This window comes from Periplaneta americana, unplaced genomic scaffold (genome assembly GCF_040183065.1).
Source record: "Periplaneta americana isolate PAMFEO1 unplaced genomic scaffold, P.americana_PAMFEO1_priV1 scaffold_21, whole genome shotgun sequence".
In the NCBI taxonomy this organism is placed as follows: Eukaryota; Metazoa; Arthropoda; class Insecta; order Blattodea; family Blattidae; genus Periplaneta; species Periplaneta americana.
Window position 1 is genome coordinate 2,196,247 of NW_027185502.1, and position 13,401 is coordinate 2,209,647.

At 34.2% G+C, this 13,401-nt stretch overlaps 1 long non-coding RNA gene across 1 annotated transcript in view; it reads right to left on the reverse strand.

The window, feature by feature from the left end:
* Positions 1-13,401, reverse strand: part of LOC138693795 (uncharacterized) — a 286,495-nt gene that overhangs the window by 167,743 nt on the left and 105,351 nt on the right. Inside the window, exon 2 of the long non-coding RNA XR_011330453.1 lies at positions 2,080-2,133. This is a non-coding gene — a long non-coding RNA (uncharacterized lncRNA). The remainder of the gene's footprint in view (positions 1-2,079; positions 2,134-13,401) is intronic.

Here is a 13,401-nt window from a genome sequence, read left to right on the forward strand (position 1 = left end):
CGGCCCTGCTAGTTTCACGTCAAACATGCTAACCGCTACTCCACAGCAGTGGACGAAAGTCATTGATTTAATTCTCATTGGAGTCAGTCAATTTAAGAGAACAATGATTGAAAGGTTTTTAGTTTTGTACTTCAAATGTAGAGAAAGTTGATCCGAACAAATGTAACTTTTCATTCTGCAAAGGAATTTACAGTGTTACATTTTTGTCCTGATTAAATTTCTTCACATTTAAAGGATAAAACTAAAATTCTTTCAATAATGTATTATAATGCAGAGTGCACCAGAAGTCTGGAACCATATAAATCTCTTTCATGTGCTTGATTTTCGATTACTATTGGTGTTGCCAGTATTTGTAAGGTCAAAATAGTGCACCACCAGTGACACATTCGATTCTAGCCCTCAGCTATCTCAAAAGCCGCCATTTTGAATGTAACTTTGAAATTTTAAATGGAAAGGGGGTCAGGTAGGTACTCAAAATCATGTGGAAGTTTCTGAGAAAAACAATGGTGCAATCCGTTGTGAGATATCTCTAATCGTATCCAAGTTATTTAAAGATAATTGTAATAATGACACAAACATTAGTTACTGCATCTACAGGTATTTTGTAACATAGTACAGTACTAAGGAGGCTTTGGAACAGATATTTTTATGCAATTCTGGTAATTAACGTTTCCTGCTTTACTGTTTGGTTAACCTGTGACAGTTTCAATGCATTGTTGTGATTATTTGACGCTTTCCTGTAACAAATTTATTGATTTTCGTAATGGCATTATCGAAAGAGGAAAGAATTGGTATTCATCACTCTGGTAGCTTAAGTCACAGAAATGTTGCAGCAGACTGAACGAACAGTTCTCTGGACATTGGATTGGTCGGCGTCGACCAGTAGAATGGCCGGCCAGGTCTTCAGATTTAACACCCCTTGATTTATTCTTTTGAGGTTACATAAAGAGCTTGATATATGAATAGAAAATTGAGAATGTTGATAGAACATTTTGTAGCATTTCCGGGGTGACTTTAGCACAGGCTTCAATGATACGGTTCTTTAAGGGTCCTGTGCACAGAAATTTCGCTAGCCCGCGCTACGAGCGTGCTAAACTAGCCCCGGTTATCGACTGATTACTTGTACAGGATTCATATCATATCACATCGCTAACACTGGTTTATGAATAGAAAAAACTTTAGTTCCCTGATCGTCCACCGGAAGCCCGCGCTAAGAATGTCTAGGAATACAGCCCTTAATGTTTAGCTGACGGCTAGAATCGAATGTGTCACTGGTAGAGCATTTGGTCTTACAAATGTTGGGAACACCTATAATAATTGAAAATCAAGCATATGGAAGATATTTATATGGTTCCAGACTTTTGATTCACTTTAAATTGACTGAGCTTATTGGGAATTAAATCAAAGGATTTCCCAAAGCAGGGTATGAAATGTTTCATACACGCTTAAAAGAATAAAATTTCTATCTCGAAAAGGAAGCAAAAACGAGCAAAATTGTGTGAAACTATTTTGTTTGAAATATCTCGGAGAATAACCTTCTGAAATTAATGGCATTGCTTACGGTTCACTCTCTATACAGTAGGCTATGAGAGAAACGTCTTGTAATGTTACATATTACGTAGCAGGACGAGAAAACGTACCAGTATATTATTATGCAAGGCATTACACTTGTACTTTCAATTGCATTACGAGAGCTGTCAAATCTGGAAATGGAACTGGAGTGAGACACGTTTCAACACTCACACTATTTTCGGAAACGCTAAAAACAAATAATTTAATTTCTTCACCATTTACTTAGAGGAATGATTATAAAAGAGAGGCAGAAAACATCACAATGGAAATTATGTTTGCGTACAAAAACGGATTTGAAAGAATTTTACAAGGACAAATATATTTAACATTACTTTAAGTAGAAAGAAAGACATAAATTATAGTAAAAAAGGATATGCCATATCATGACAGCGTTTATTTAATATTTGGAATTGTATTGATTATTTTAAGCTGTTTATTTTTCAAATAATCATGTTAGTCGATATTTTAATAACCTAATAAAAGCTACACTTTAAATGTTGCACCTACCTGACTAGGTGTTGCTCGTCGGGATCGCCACCTGCAGGCATCCCACAGCCGCCTCTGAAAACATAAACATCTATATATATAATTTGAACTGGTAATGGAAATTACGGGAAAACGGCTGAACGGATTTTAATGAAAGGCTCTTCATTTTGAAGCTTGGAACCCAAATATTTTCAGAAATATAGTAGTTTTCAGTGAAATGTCAATTCTCCTACATAATTTTCCTATTTTGCCAAATCCATCTGTCGTAAGTTTTGGGAACTAATAGCTCTTCAGAATAAGATAAATACTAAAATAAACTATCATGGAGGCCATGACTCCAGAATTGCCAACAGATTCTATGACATAATGCCAATAGGTCGATCTTCATTTGTCTCTATATTGGCTATTAAAAACTTCAAAGGTTATATTACAGTATCATTAATAAAATTTATAGCTCTGATTCTCTGTTCTGCAATTTTCTTAGTACAGCTATATATGTATTTATTTACATTGCAAGTGGGCAAGCACCCGGTAGCAATGGTATATACAATATAAACAATACACAATAAAATTACAATACACAATACAATTATACACCATGTTGAATCTTTCGTACACTACTTTTTACACTTGAATATAAATAATTGATTAAATGGTGATCTTACTCGTTTTAATTATGTAAGCATGTGCGGCTTACAGCTGTTTCGGTGCTTCTTCACACCATCCTCAGAGCCTATAGAGCCTCAGAGTAGTAGGCTCTGAGGATGGTGTGAAGAAGCACCGAAACAGCTGTAAGCCGCACATGCTTACACAATTAACACGAGTAAGATCACCATTTAATCAATTATTTACAATTATACAATACGCAATACAATTATACAATACACAATACAATTATATACACAAGAAGAATAGCAATAATACACAATACAATAAGAATAATATACAATACAATAAGAATATGTATAGGTTATTAAAAACTACAAAACTCAAGAACGTTTACTGACATTATTTCCATTAAAAATGAAATGTATTACAGGTAATTGTATGGTGTATTTGTGACTGATACACATTCATAAGGTAAAGTACCCAAATAAGAGATACATTGTTAATTTCTCCGGTATAATTTGCCATCTCTCGACAACTATGGTAAATCAATGTTTGTGCTTCTAAGGCATCGTGTTCTTTGTCTAGCCTCAGTTGAAAGTAAGCAGCGCAGCTCAGAGCAAGAGAAGTAATTTTTGACACTTTGAACTTTTTGATGGTCTTTGTTGAGGAAGTGAACAGCAGTTAATGTAAGGTACAACAAATTTATTATTAATTTTATAAAATTGCTGGAAGAATTTTGCATATAATAAGGTAGATTGCTAATAAGAAAGATAATAATTTATGACCTTGGCTAGCTATTTCATTTTTATTTATTCCGGTCCCTAATAAGAGATACCTAGGGGTCCTATTGAGAGATAGTGCCTCTTATTTAGAACCCGTATTTGGTTTTATTATTATGCTCACCATTGAGAGTTTACGAAAGGCGTTAATGTTCTAGTCGTGTCATTTAGTCTGCCATAAACTACGTAAGAACCAATGAAAGATTAATTGAACTATTCATTAAAATTAATTACGAATTAGGTCAATTTTTAATTATCCATTGTCCTCAATTATTCATTACAAAAATTACTAATTTAAATGATTAAGTTATCATTATTAATAACTACAATTAATTATTCATTGAGATGACAATAATATCAATAGCTAAAATCAATTAAAATTGGCTAGTCTGACAATATTTACTTTACTTAAACATCAAAACGTAAGTGCTTAATTCGAGAAATAGTCTCTACATATTTCAAATAAAAATCTGGTGCAATTATTAAAACTATTCAATTTAATTGTGATTCCTGGTTTCGAAAATTTCGTTGGACCTGTGTAAATATCGCCACTACACCGAGTGCCAGCGTTTGTGGCGCTTGTCCTTGAGTAAAAAAAAAGTCAGTGAGCAATTGTTGCCAGTGTAGCTGAGAAAGGTAACACCCAACACGTCACGAAAGCAATCTGCCAATCAGAGTTGTCTGTCTTATTGGCACTGACTGCGTCAAAGGCAAGACACTCGCACTTTGCATCTCTGGGATGTGTCCTTGAGTAGCTAGTCAGCGGAATTTATCACAACTTCGGCTGAGTGTGGTACCATCTCCTAAACAGATGTGACGTCAGCAATCTGCCAATCACAGTTGTCAGCTTTCATGCCCACAGACTGGTGGCAAAGATAAGTTATTCGCTCTCAAAGTTCCCATTACTTATTTCACGTGCCAGAAACGGTGACTTGGTTATAGCACAGTTACAGAAGCAGCAACAACCACCTCAAGAGCCGCAAGCTTCAACCAGTGTGAAGTCGCATGTAAAGTATCCAGGGCAGGAAAGGAGCTATCATAATATCAACTCTTTATCAGAAAGAAATGAGAGAGAGAGAGAGAGAGAGAGAGAGAGAGAGACTTTAGATAAGGAAAAACAAAGAAAAGATGGAGCTCGCAAGAATTTGTTCGAAAAACAACAAAAACTACAGAAAAAATGAGTCCAAGAAGCACTGCTTGAGTTAGTCCAGTGATGAAGAATCGAATGTGGAAATGCAATTAATTAACTCTAGTGACTCGGAATATGGAGGAAATTATAATGATGGAGAGTGCTTGTTTTGCACTAGATTTTTTCAGAGGACATCAGGGCCCAGGGGGGAGAACCCAGTGTTCAAAATGTCGTCGTTGGGCACACGAAGACTGCGGCACTGATGAAGAATTTTTATTTGTCCAACTTGCTCAATACAGCCAAATAAGACTTGTATCAATTAAAGAGGTCGCAAAATAAGTGCAATCAACTTAAATTTAAAATATGGAGATCGAAGTTTAATATTCTGTTTTTTTTCTATCTCTAGCAAAATATTAACGTTAGCAATAGTAGCCTAAGTAAGATTAGTACATTCATGTCCAATTTGACCGACTTTGTGTTATTTTCGTAAACCATATTAATTTCACTTGGAAAAATTTCAAGTAAACAACAAAATTGCTGTTGAGAGGAGTTAGACCACAGTTGCACTAACCCCTTCAATTTTAAAATGTTCCTGGATTTATTAAAGTATCCACATGATTTAATGTTATATATTGCTTCAATTTTCACCCAATGATAATAATTTTTGTCCATGTTAAAAAATAAAGTTAAATAACACATATGTCTCTTATTTGGAACCTCTTTCCAGAACACCATTATTTCCCAGTTTTATTTATTTTAATAATTTAAAATAACAATAAAAACTGACTAAAATTTGTATTGTCAATTCTAAAAACAGACGAAATGCTGTATGTATTCCACTCACTCGGATTAAAAATGTCTACACCTATCCTCACTTATAAGCAGTTAAAAAAAAGTGTCTCTTATTTGGGTACTTTACCTTACTATTATTGATGATATGAAAATGATCCCTTTTGGGGTTATGTAAATAAACGTAGAGAATAACTTACATTAGATCTTCATATACACATGTTAAAAGCTACAAATCTTACGTAAGACATAAATATTGTTATTAAAAATTAAATACTTTTATACTGTAGTTACAAATCAAGTCATGCGAGTCTTTTTCCGATATTAATGGCGGTGCAGTGTAGATATGTGTGTGATTCGCTAATTATCCTAGGTAAAAGGTGACATGCCATGAACGCACTTGGGGGGCATGGAGGTAGAGCCCCATGCTTTCCATGACCTCGGCACTAGAATGAGGTGGTGTGGTCGGCACCACGCTCTGACCGCCTTTTATCCCCGGGAAAGACCCGGTACTCAATTTTATAGGAGGCTGAGTGAACCTCGGGGCCGTTCTGAAAGTTTGGCAACGAGAAAAAATCCTGTCACCACCTGGGATCGAACCCCATTATTAATTAATTGAGTCATGCTTCCTATTCTGCGTCTTTAAACTATATCAAATTTATATTCCTTTGGTTTAATCGTTCAGATTCGTGAAAAGTACATCATTTTACCGTATGAGAAATATAAGGGCATTTCATTTCTTGCTGACATGACAAGTTAGTTTATTTTCCACAACCAGCAACGAATAAAACGCTGAAACAGCTAATGAGTTTTGATGAATGATTTTATTGACGATTTACATTATACGATTCTACAACTCTGCTACAGCATTTGCCTCATTTTCAGCATCTCAATAACGGATTCCCCACAACAGCCTCTGCGGTTAAAAATATGTGGGAAAATACATACATAACTTTCATCTCTGATCTTCAGCGAGTACTCATTACGAGCTTATGGTCAATAAATACGTCATTGATTGAATATTATTATGCTAGCGTTTTAACGTGGCCAGCATTTACTGGTATCTAATACACTACAAAATGTCAAATTCTTGCCAACAATCTGCAATGATCGAAATAGCCACTACTTTACTCCCACATGAAAAAAACCGCTGATTGTCTTGATATTGTTAGGCCTACTTGCGTTTCCGCATTGAAACTCAAAGAAATGAAGATGGATATGTCCAAGGAAAGCGTTTGGCATAAAAACCATTCTGAGGGAAGTTTTTTAAAAAGAGACATATTTGACGAGGTTAAACTTCACTGAGTTACTACGTTGCTTTACATTTCGAGGAGTGTGATTCATTATTAAGGAAGCAAATAACTTCCAAAATGTCTGGTATTCTTCGTTGGAAATAAATTTGAACTTCTATAAACTTGGTTTGCAGCATTTGCTGCACAAGCCACTAGTATTATTATATTATAGATTAATATTAAATTGTAAAGTTTATCTGTGCGCTCAAAGCGGTGGAGGTTTGCCTCGCTGCAACTCACAAATATATATCAGTTCAAGAAGGCACGATCAGTATAGCATAGCGCAATAAAATATGTACACTATTATTATATACCCGTATACAGTACAAATTAAATAAACACAACAAAGGCAGGACATAGGCCTATACGCTTTTAGAACCACAAGATAAGCGAACGTGTTCTTTATTCAGAACAACCAACTGATGTTTTCTGGAAATCGGTAGCGTGGAGTGCTGTTCTACGCATGCGCAGAGTCTTTCTTCTCTGATTTTCAACACCCTTCCCGCTCACACACTTAAATGTCGGAGAACGCACAGACAAAGCGAATATAAAAGAAGGTGTGCAGATATGTTTCTTTTGGTCAGACAGCACGCCGAGGGACTGACGCCATCACACTCACCAACGAGGTGTAAACGTGAACTGGATGGAGAAATAACCGTAATAATTGTGGGCTTTAGTAATCTTTCATATCGAAAATATTAAGTATTATATTCATACTCATATGTTTCTCTCGTAACAATAATAATTTATTGTAAAACAGTTACTTGTCCAGCTTCTTTTTACGAAAATTGAATTTTTTTAGAAGGAAAGTGCATATTCTGCATTGTCTAGCGTCTTCCTTACACGCACAGCTATTAGTATTAGTATTTATTTAGTATTTATTTATTTAACCTGGTAGAGATATATTTGTCGCTTGAAAATTTCATTGGAGATATGAAGAGCAGAACTGTGTTATACAGGGTGATTCACGAGGATTTACCGTCCCTTACGGAGCTTATTTCCGAAGACATTCTGAGCAAAAACAAAAGTCATATAAACATTTGTCCTAATCTCAGTCTTTTCAGAGTTACACTAATTTGTAAAATACCACCATTCTTTAGTTTTAAGGTAAAAGAATATTACAGATAAAGAATTAACTACTCAGGGCCAGCATTTCTTTGACTGGCTAGTATTCTGAAGCTATAAATGTTGTGAATTCCATAGTTGCTTCATACAGAATTCTTTTTTCGATTTTTAACTACAAAATTACATTTTCTTACTCATTTATCACAGTAATTGTTACAAATCACGCCATCTTGTGAATTCTTGAAGACTGTTCATTAGGATGCTTAAGTGAACTGTAAAGAATGAAGCTCCTAAAGTCGTATGATTTGTAACAATTTTTGTGATAAGTGCGTAAGAATGATGTAATTTTTTGTTAAAAATTGAAAAAGGAAATCTGTACGAAAGAATTAACAACATATTTTTAGCTTCGGAACACTAGCCAATTAAAGAAATGACACTTCTGAATACTTTATTCTCTAGTTGTAATATTTTTTTACCCTTAAAACTAAACTAAAAAGGTATTTTACTATCAGCTTCAAATTAGTGTAACTGTAATAGTGTTTAGATTAGGACAAATGTTTATATGCAATTTTTTGCTCAGAATGTCCTCGGAAATAAGTTCCGTAAGGGACGGTATCGCCCTGTTTATTTCACAACAATTTACACAGATCCTAGAAATGAGCTTCCCGGTTTCGAACATGTGTAAATTACGAGAGAAAGAAAGGCTCAGAAATGTTTGTTTCATTAGGCCTGCATCGCATGTGATCAGACTGCTACATAATATCACTGAGACGAAAGACTGCTGGCGGCACTTTGTCCTGCTGCATCTTGCACACAGTCGACTTCGCTCTTTGCTGTCTGATGGTCGGTTTTCGCGAACTGGAGAACATTTCGCGGATACGCTCTACTGCTCGGAAATGTCACTGGCCGCAACTCACTAGTCAACGTGAAAATCAAGAATATAACAAGTTTTTTCTGTCCTCCATAGTAGCCATTTCGTCTCAACAGGGAACAAAAATAACAATAAGTTGAGTGCTGGTCTTCTGTGCCCAATATTGCGGGTTCGATCCCGGCCCAGGACGATGGCATTAAGTGTGCTTAAATGCGACAGGCTCATGTCAGTAGATTTACTGGCATGTCAAAGAACTCCTGCGGGACAAAATTCCGGCACATCCGGCGACGCTGATATAACCTCGGCAGTTGCAAACGTCATTAAATAATGCATAGGCCTAGTTAAATTAAACTAAAATCAAAACTACGCTTTCACTCAAGTAACAATAAAGCTTTCACTGTTTTTATAAAGCAATGCCGAATATCATTTTAATCCTTTTCCTCGAGGCGCGTTCATTGTTGTGACGTGATTAGACGCGCGGGGTTCAGGTGTACTTCACTGCTTAAACTGAAATTATTAAGTTCTCTTGAAACTCGACCGACATCTAAACTTTATGTTTAGTTTATCTACGAGTTCTACATTGCAACTAAGACATGACATTAGTTCAACTGATATGATATTCATTACAATGTGTGATAAGTTAATATTATTGTTTAATCTTAGTATGTGAATAAACTCAAACTGAAATGAACACTGAATATTATTATTATTATTATTATTATTATTATTATTATTATTATTATCTCTAGACATGATCATGATCATCATCATTATTACGTTCTTCTTCTATTCGTTAAATTTACAATTTTTTGGTGACACTGTTGTCAAAAATCAGATCTAACAATATTTAGCATTTCACGAGCTCTTCCCTTAGGATCTGGCGCAGAAGTTGTCACGTGGAGGAGTGCGAGCGTTTGTTTTAGACTTTTCTTCATTCCGTTCAGCTTTCCACTTTCCCTGCAAAATATCTACTTAACGCCCAACATCACCACCTTCTTCCTCTGCATCGGACAATTCCTGCTCCGAATCTGCCTCATGACCGCTTACTGCAACGTGGCCTTCTTATCTGCACAATAGTCTTCATTCTCACCGACATTATTGAACCAAAACAGCAGAACCTGTACTTTTCTTAGCATTAAATTTTCTCTTCTGTTTGCTTCCGACATTTGGGAATAAACGAGATTTCATAATTTAGCAGTAGTAGTAGTAGTAGTAATAATAATAATAATAATAATAATAATAATAATAATAATAAACAAATGCTCACAAATGGGAGTATTACTAACAGAGGATGCGATTTATTCACTACTATTTGTAGATCAGTCATTAGTCGCAGAAGATATAGAATACATGGCGTGGAAATTGATAGAGGAATATGGAAAATAGGGTTTGAACATTAATCTGAAGAAAACAAATTACATGGCAATTGGGACAGATTCAAAAGAAGATGGAAAAGGAACCATAAACTATTGTGAAGAATACATATACTTGGAGTGAAAATCACGAAAAACGGCAACCATGAAGAGGACATAAATGGAGGAATAGACAAAGGAAGGATAGTAATACCAAGACTAAAGTGGTTTGACATAAATTATCTTTCTAACAAAGGAAATAAAACCATAATTCTCATTATCTGAAAAATGTAACAAACCTCCTACATCTATATTAAGTATTAAATTACATAATTCTAATTGTTGCCTTATACAGTGTAAATGTCCGAATATTAAGGAGTTGTCTGAAGTTAAGTATTTAGGCATAATTTTCGACAAGCATTTAAAATGGAACCAACGCATTAATTACCTTTGTAATAAATTACGTAAAATAATATATTATTTTGTTTTGTTGAGGAATTACTTGTCAATAAGTTTATTACGCACAATATATTTAACTTTATTTCAATCGGTAATTGTGTATGGAATCATAGAATGGGGTAGCTTATTTAAATCCAATTTTAATCCACTTTATTTATTACAGAAGAAAATAATTAAAATATGTCTTCATAAATCTATTGATTTTCCATCTCAAAAATTGTTTTTAGACTTTAATGTTCTTAAAAAATAAGGCAAATTTATTGTATTGTATTAATAAAATTCATACATAAAAATCGAAATAATTTTGAACTGTATTGTCATAGTTATGAAATAAAAGGTATGGTTTCTTTAAGATTCTTTGAACCAAAATGCAACAATGCTACAATATTTAATTACAGTAGTCATTTAGGCCCAAGAATATATAACAAATTTATATTTAAATATCCTAATCTTGTCAATTCTAATACAGTAGTTCTAGTATTAAATTTAAAAAGTTATGTATGGATTTTATAAAAATTGTAAATTTAAATTTATATATATATATATATATACATACATATATGTATATATATTCTTATTACGTAGTAGACATAAGACAAATTATATTATGTACTTCTTAATTTCAATTCAGGAATCCGCCCCTGAGCACGACTTCTACTTTTTCAGAGGCGAGCTAAAGTTTTTCTGTATATATAAATATTTTATGTTACAATTATTAGCAAAATAAATAAATAAAATAAAAAATAAAACAGAATTTTATGGGACCGAGATATTACAATTAAAACAAAAACAAACATTTATAATTCAATTATAAAAAGCACAATTACATATGGATCAGAGCCATGGCATATGAAATCAAGAACAATACATAAATTACATTCGACTGAAATGGATTTCTGGCGACGATCTGCAAGGATTTCGAGGAGAGAAAAAATCAGGAACAACGTGATAAGGGAAAAAATGAAACTGAAAGGATTCCTTGTAGAAGACATTAAAACAGCACGGTTAAGATGGCTTGGCCATTTAAAAAGAATGACTGAAAACAGATTACCGAAAAAGACCGGAAGAAGAAAGAGAGGAACACCGAACTTAAGCTGGACAGAGGGAATAGTTAGAACATTGAGTGAGAGAGGTTTAGAGGAGGGAGGTTGGGAAAATAGAGGTGAGTGGCGAGTGACTATAGATTCTGGAAATGGGTACAGGAAGATGTCCAATACATTGTAAACCTGTGAAATAAATAAATAAATCAATCAAGCAATAAATAAATAATAGAACTCTTCAGTAATAAGTAAAATACATACTCGAAACTTGGCTAAAGTTATAACTTAGAATATTGTGTGGTCCTCAGTTTTACACACGACAATGACAATTTAATGGAAGTAGAATAAATTCCTTGTAGACAGTTTAGCGGAAGATACCTGAAGCGGCGCAAGTGTACAAATATTGAGAAAGAAAGTTACAGAAGAGCTGGGATACACCTGTACCCCACGCGCCTAACGTTGCGATGCTCACTAAACAACAAACTTTATTTTTACACGTAACAGTGACAATTTAAAATCTGAAAGTAGCATATATCTGTTCTAGACAGACATGTGGGAAGATACCCGAAGCGGCACATGCGCAGAAATATGTAGAAGAAAGATATCACAGAACGAAAATGTTTCGGATACACCCGTACCTCACGCGCCCAACGAAGGGTTAATGAATATCTGTAATGGGTTAATGAATATCTGTAATGTTTTACCATTAGCTTCCTAGCTCTTCGGGCAAAACAGCTCAAACATCCGCCCATGGTGCACTTTCAACGATGTAACCATAGTAACGGTCTTCGCTAAACACAATGTGTGCAGCTTGCGCATTGTTTCCGGTAATGTTGTGATGCGATTCTGCATTCAACGCGTAGCCTGTGTGTTCGTGTCGTAAATAAAATAGTACCAGGGCGCATCGTCAAAACATTATTGTTATTAATTTATTTTTAGGATAAACCTGGAAAAGATGGTCTTCAAGAAACGGTGTGTAAACTGTATATACGACTGCGAATTTGGCGGGTTATCTATTATGAATTACAGATTTCGTGAATAGTAGTAGGCCTGCAGTATTAGCCCATTGTGTAATACATTAACCGTAGCCTACCCGTATGTACTTGATTCTTTCTGAAAAAAAAAAGTATTTTATAGTTCTTATCCTGGTATGTGAACCTTGACAATGAATAATCACACTTTCAAGACGAATAACATTCTATTTATTGGAACAGAACTTTTTCGTTTACGTCTTATTGCAATCAGAATCACAGTCGCAGAGACTTCAATTAAAATAAACTGACCAACAAAAATTTCCAGAATTACGGCGGACTGAAGAAAGCGGTTTGAGAAAGGGTGTAAGAAAAGAATAGGGTATTGTAACTGTAGCAGGTAAAGGGTTGAATAAGAGGGTGGGATGTTGTATGTAATAATAATAATAATAATAATAATAATAATAATAATAATAGTTTTATGTAGGCAAGTGCGCAGTTAAATTCTGTATTATTATTATTATTATTATTATTATTATTATTATTATTATTATTATTATTATTATTATTACTTATTAGTAATGCCGCTGTTACAGTATTATACATATTACTAATCTATGCTTATAAAATACGAAGTTGAGTGAGAAGGAAGTAAAGCATTATTATTTTGAAAAGCAATAACAAAGCAGCAGGGCGCTCCCAGGTTGCAGCCGGCCCACAGTGTGTAATTTAGCGAGTCTAGCCGGCCAAAAATCATTTCTCGAAAACTAATCCTCAATTTTCATAAAATTTGGTATGTAACTTCAATTATTGAAGTAGATAAGTTTTCAATAATGAAAATGAAAATAACAACTATTTTTACTGAAAATAAAATTGGTAATAATGTAAAAAAAAAACGATTTGAGTGAAAAAATAAATGAATATTCATAATGTGGAATGGGCTTAAAATTGAAAGCGTAAGGCGAAGGAATATTGCTACATATCTTA